This window comes from Pleurodeles waltl, chromosome 11 (assembly GCF_031143425.1).
Source record: "Pleurodeles waltl isolate 20211129_DDA chromosome 11, aPleWal1.hap1.20221129, whole genome shotgun sequence".
Lineage (NCBI taxonomy): Eukaryota > Metazoa > Chordata > Amphibia > Caudata > Salamandridae > Pleurodeles > Pleurodeles waltl.
Genome location: NC_090450.1, coordinates 853007116 through 853013832, shown reverse-complemented (window position 1 = coordinate 853013832; position 6717 = coordinate 853007116). Strand labels below are relative to the sequence as shown.

The 6717-nt window shown below is 41.5% G+C and overlaps 1 protein-coding gene across 5 annotated transcripts in view; it reads right to left on the bottom strand.

The window, feature by feature from the left end:
• Positions 1-473: 473 nt before the first annotated feature.
• Positions 474-6717, bottom strand: part of TPST2 (tyrosylprotein sulfotransferase 2) — a 207327-nt gene continuing 201083 nt past the window's right edge. For all 5 annotated transcript variants that reach the window (XM_069214689.1, XM_069214686.1, XM_069214690.1 and 2 more), the window contains one exon: positions 474-994. The gene's annotated coding sequence lies outside the window, so the exon portion shown is untranslated. The remainder of the gene's footprint in view (positions 995-6717) is intronic.

The window sequence follows — 6717 nt, the reverse complement described above, 5'->3', positions numbered from 1 at the left end:
AATACTGTATAAAGGGTATCTCTTACATCTAGCACCCCTTACCTTACATTATTTAAACTTTTCTTACTTGCAACTGTATGCTATTAGTACGCAAGAATAAGTCAAACGTATTACTGGATGAAAGGCCCACACCTACATATCTATTTCTACGGTTCACAATTCTGTTCTCGTCCCAAAAGAATGCTTGAACAACTATGGAGGCTTTCGTACTAAAAGGAATGAGGTAAACCATTAGAACATTACTGTTATTTTAACTACCTTAAAAAAATAATCAGTGAAGTTCCACACATTGATACTGGTTCTCAGGAAATAATTTTTCTTGCTTTTTTCAAAGAACTGAAACATAAGACAAAACATTTTTTTGCTGCTTCAGAGGTTTGGAGATAACCACTTTTTTATATTTAATATTAAAAATTAAATGAATGTTGTATTATTTTTTCAGTTTTTTCTTAGACAGAAGAAAATGACATACGTTGTAGTAAAACAATACTTTAATCAGGTGAAACAGTGTAACAGACCGAGAAATTACACCCCTTGGCATATTCAATTCTAGCAAATCAAATGGATGGGAATGAAGGACGATAGTTCACCTATGAATGTTAGCAAGGCTGCCAAAATGTACTCTTTTTTTGCAAATTAGAAAATAGCATATGACATTTTTAAATATATATATATATATATCGATATATATTAAAAAATCCTCGGAACTGGATATAAAATTTATTTTCAGTGCAGATCTAATTTAAGCACTAAAAATCAATTCACAGACATTTTGACTCTTTATGCCCACAATAATTAGTAACAAACAAAACCAACGACAATGTAATGTATGAAGAGCTCCAACGTTTGAGTTCTGCAGACAAATGCAAATACATTCTTCGTAGAGCAGTCACAGTTTGGCAATATTCTGCAAGCAATATGCTTGGATAACTAATTTCCTCTGTAGGTTGCAAAGACCTTTCTCTCTTCATGATGATGATCAATTTCTTGAATTCTAAATTAAGAGAGATGATGTTAACCACAGGCACGCAACTCATTTTCAAACTCATTTTGTTGTGAATGTACATGCTGGCTGCTGAGAGCAGAAACTGATTCAATAGTTTAGTCTTTTTTCATATCTGTAACCAGCACCAAGGTAAGCAGAGTACTTCAACTGTAATAACCTACAAAAATAGACATGGGTGGCACGGTTTCCTTCGAACCCTACAAAATCGGCAATTATTCTGGGATTGCAATAGTGGAGGGATAGATTTTTCTGTTCGTAATGAGTACATGAAGATACACCAAAGTACCTTAGTGCTCCACACACAGGGGTAATGTACATTTTCACAGGCTTTTCTTTAGGTTAAAATAATTCAGGTTAATGGGATTTTACATTTAAAAAAATACAAGTTACTTACCTTCTGGTAACTAACTGCAGATTCCTCACCTTGTAATTATTACCCAGGCGTCTGACTGAATCCGGAAACTTTTAAACAGTACCTCAGCGCACCAGTAGGTGGTTGCGTGTGTCTCTGCACGGATGCCACTCTGGAAATTACGTGCAGGGTCAATATAGGCACCACTCTTGCGCGTCAATGTCAGTTTGCAGAGGCCAAACAGCAAATTACCCTGACCAGTGTGCAGATTCCTTGATTTGGGATCCTAATAAAGGGTACAGTCTAATTCACGAACGGGGAGAATGGGAAGCTCGGGGAGGAATCTGCAGTTAGCTAGAGTCTCTACCAGAAACAGTGCCATTGAAGGTAAGTAACTTGGTATTCTGATGGAGACTGCCAACAGCATATTTATCACTTTCTGAATAAACACCAAAGCAATACCTATTGAATGGTGGATCTCTGAATGAATTTAAATCAATATGTCATGTAGAACCCAGCAGGTGAACTGGCCCTCTTATTGCACCTGGCTACCCAGACAGTAGTGCTTTGTGAGCATATTGAGTAATGCCCATGGAGTTGCCTGAAAGATGTCCAGGACAGGAACTCCATGTGCCAATGTAGTGGTAGCAGACAGAGGATGCCTTTTTGCCAGTGCATAACAGATCTTAATACAGAGCACTAGCCAGTGGGAGATGGCCCTTTGGCAGCCTTTCCTTTTTTTCTCTCCAGTAGATCCCCCACAAAGAGTTGATTGTTCACCCTTTGTTCTCTGGTATGATTGATGTACAAGTTAAGTGCTCTTCTTGCGGTCCAAGCGATGGAGACTCTCCTCTCAGATGTGTGAGGCAGAGGAAAGAAGGTTGCTAATGTTATATTCTGACCTACATCACAACTTTTGGCAAGAGGGATGCTCATGTCGGCATATCCAATTTTTCTAGGAAGAAGGTGGTGTATGAATGGTGGACACAGAGCTTGAGGCTCACTGACATGCCATGCTGATGTTATGGTAAGGAGGAACACAACCCTGAGGGTGTGAAGCCACAAAGGACAGCTGTAAAGCGGCTTAAAGGTAGTATGGATCAAATATTTGAGGCCCAAGTTAAGGTCCCACTGTGGCATGACAACAGGTGATATAAATAAAGAGGGCTGAACCAGCAACTGCAAAAGAATCACAAGATACCCTTTAACTTTGCCCAGAGCAAAGCCTTGCTGGGAGAGAGGCAAAACAAAAACAAAACATCAGATAACTTTGCCTGGAGCAGATCAATCTGCTATGTGCCAGACAAAACCACAAGTTTGTCTCAATGACAGGCGTTTACTATCTTTGTTGAGGTATGACCGGCTACCAAGATGACATTACCACCTCAGGAGCAAAAAGTTGAATGTGTTCAGCTGTTGCTGCTCAATCTCCAAGCGCAAATGTGGATATTGTGAAGGCCGGGCTGCAGGACCCTGCCCTATTGCTGCAACACTAGATTCTCCGCTACCCTCAATTTGGGGCCACTATAATGCCTTGGGCCCAGACAGTCCTGATCTTTTTCAGAACTCTGAGCAGAAGAGGTATAGACAGGAAGGCATACAGAAGTCCCAAGTTCCATGCTTGGTGGAACACATCTAGTGAGAGGCGCCTTGCAGACTCCAGTGTGCTGAACCGCTGACATTGTACATTCTCAGCTTTGGCAAGAAGATCAAGTCAGGGTTTCTCTCATGCGTGGAAAAGACCTTTTGGCACCTCAACGTTCAATTGCCACTTGAGATCTGCTAAGCACCGACGACTGTGAACACTCCCCCAGCCATTCAAAGAATAACCCCAAAGAGACAAGTTCTGTCAAATGGGAAAGTCCATAAGGGACAACTGGACATCATCTGAGAAGCCTGTCGACTGGAACCTGGCATAGGGACAAAGAAAATTAGTTAATTACCTATAACTACAGTTCTCCAGCATTGGTATCTTTCATAGATTCAAATGCTTGAATCATTCCTCATTGTCGCAGTGGGAGTCCCACAGTACCATAGTAAAGCAGTATGTAGTAGTACCTTAGGCCATTATGGCAATGCAGAGACAGTTCAATAGCATATTTCCTTTGTTTAAAAAAAAAAAAAAAAAAAGGACCACATTTGAAACTATAACCAATCAGGCAACAGTACCCTCTAAAACACTCCCAACAGAGGCAGTTTTCCTCAGATTTTCCAGCACAAGTGAGAAGTAAATTTCCCAATACCTGAGACGAGCCTCTGAAGGGGAGGAGGGTGGGTCGCATGTGTATCTATGAAAGATACCAATAATGGAGATTTGTAATTAAAAAGTAACTTATTTTCTTCTCCAGTATTGGATCTTTCATAGCTTCACATGCTTGAATCAGAATAGAAAGCAGTATAAACTTTTAGAAAGTGCAGTCCTATCACTCTTTCAGATGATGGGTGTTTAGATAATGAGCACAACAGTAAAAGTAACCAAAATAATAGTAATAATAATAATAATAATAACAACAACTCTAAATGCAGTAGGATATACTCAATGTGCAATCAGAGACTTTATATTCATTCAAAAAAGACAGAGGCTCACCTCGTTGAAACAGATGATGTAGAACTGATTGTCCCACTGCTGAATCACTCTGATGTGCTGAATCTAAGCAATAGTGCTGCATGAATGTGTGGATGCTCTTCCACAATGCAGTGCTGCTGATTTTCCAAAGACATGCCTACAAACAAGGCGGTTGATGTGGAGATTGCGCTTGTAGAAGGTTTCTTTGTTTTAGAGGATAGAGGTTTGCCCGCCTCGGAATGCCAAAATTGTATGGTTTCTGAGATCCATCGGGCAATAGTTGCCTCAGCAACAGGCACACCCTATTGAGGTTGTCCATATGCAACAAAGAGTTGCTGAGATATTTGGAACTGTTTGGTACAATGCAAGTAGAACTTGATACATCTTTTTACGTCTAGTGTGTGCAGAGACTGTTCTGCTGGTGGCGTCCGATATGGAACAAATGCTCCGAAAATGACTGGTTCATTAAGGTGGAACTGAGAGAGCACTTTAGGAATACATTTTGGATTAGTTTGTAAAATAATGTCTTTTGTGAACTGGAGAAAAGGCTCTTGGGTTGTGATCGCCTGAATCTCACTCACCCTTCTAGCAGATGTTAGCGTGAGAAGAGTGGCTAATTTCCAGGTAAGGAATTTGAGTGGATTTATGAATTGTTTCAAATGGCTGTTTGCTTAGCTGGGAGAGGACAATATTAAGCTGCCATTACAGTGGAGGTGGACGCACTAGAGGGAAAACCTAGAAGAGTCCTTTCATAAACTCTTTGATTATTCTTATGGAGCACAGGGTAGGAGCCTGAGAGGAAAGCCTATACTTGGAGATTACTACCAGATGTACTTTAACAGATGCATGTACTAGACCTGAACGAGCTAGCAACAGCAGGTAAGGTAATATTTGTTCTGGTGTTGTTTCTAATGGGTGTGAATTGTTCTGCAGACATAATAGCTAGATCTTTTCCACTTCAGTTTGTAGGACCTATTGGTTGATTCTGCCCTTGTGCTTGCTAAAATGTCTCTGCATTCCTGGGGAATATTTACATTTTGAAATTCATGGAATTCAGGAGCCATGCACGTAATTGTAGAGAGCATGGATCCAATGCAGAATTTGGCCCTGCTTCCTCATTAGTAGTGTCACCATTGTGAACAGACAAACTGGCTTGGTCTCTGAAAGGAGAAGCTCGGTGAACCAGTAATGTCTGGACCACTGGGGAGCAATGCGAATCAATCAGCATCCTTCCACCTTCATCCTGTTGAGAACTCTCAGGATCATGGGAATAGAGTAAAGAGAACGCAAATATTCCTGACCATCTTATAAAAAAAAAAAAAGGCATTCCCCCATGATCCCGGAAGTGGGTGCCGACTTGCACAGAAGCAGCATTTGCTGTTGTTGCTCGTGGCAAAGAGGTGCAATTCTAGTTTGCACTAGAGGTGAATAATTCTGTTCAATTGCGTCTTGGTCTAATTCCCACTCGTGACAATCTTCCAGGGCTCTGCTGAGCGTGTCTGCCAGAATATTGCTTGTTCCAGCAACATGCTCCGCCTTGAGGGTGATGTTATGCAGCGTCAGCCAGCTACATAGGTCCTGTGCTTCCTGGGATAGAGCTAGAGATCTGGTTCCGCCCTGCTTGTTCACATAGTGCATGCTGGAGGTGTTGTCTGTCCGTGCCAGCACCGAAGAACCTTGTAAGGGAGGTAAGAAAGCCTGACGACTGATGAAAATAGCTTTGAGCTCTAGGCAATTTATATGCATGGACTTCTGGGAGGCAGACCATTTGCCTTGGATTTGCAGATCCTGTAGATGCCCACCCCAACCTTCTAGAGAGGCATCTGTTATGATGAAATCTGGAATTAGGTGCAGAAAAGAGACCTTTGGAGACATGAGATAGATGAGTTCACCAGTCCAGAGCTTGGACACTTCTTGGGGTTATTCTGATTGAGTCATCAAAAGACCCCCCTTTCTCTATGCAATGGAGCTGTAACTCTTCCTGTAGAGACCTCATCTTCAGGCGTGCTATTGGTAGAAGACTGATTGCAGGCGACATCATTCCTAGCAATGATTAGTACAGACGAACGAGTTACTTACCTTCGGTAACGACTTTTCTGGTGGATACATTAGCTACCTGTGGATTCCTCACCTCATGAATACTCCCATGGCGCCAGCATTCGACGGAAATCTTCTTACTAGTCTCTGCACGTCGACGAGGACGACACTGTCTCGCACGCGACGCCGTCTGACGTCATACAGGCAATAAGAGGTCCTCGACGACGTGCGGACGTCAGTACCAATCATTTTTTACGTGCAAGAGAACAACCAGGCAATGCAATGAAAGAACAAAGCAACATCCATTATATTGTAAAAATACACCACATTGTATGAATAACTGTAAATCTTTTTATGTACATATATATATATATATATATATATAAAACTCTCTCTTTTAAAATATATACACACACCAAGTATATACATAAAGATATATACACATATACCTATATATATATAAATATATTATATATATACATCTATTGCACCCTCAAAGATCAAGAGGAGCGCACTCAAGGATTACTTGGCAAGACCATAAAGGCAACGGGGAGGCGGGTGGGACCGTGAGGAATCCACAGGTAGCTAATGTATCCACCAGAAAAGTCGTTACCGAAGGTAAGTAACTCGTTCTTCTGATGGATACAACTACCTGTGGATTCCTCACCTCATGAATAGAGTCCCAAAGCAGTACCACGCCCGGCGGTGGGTGCCTAAATGGTCAAACCAAGAAATCCTGCAGCACTGACCGTGCAA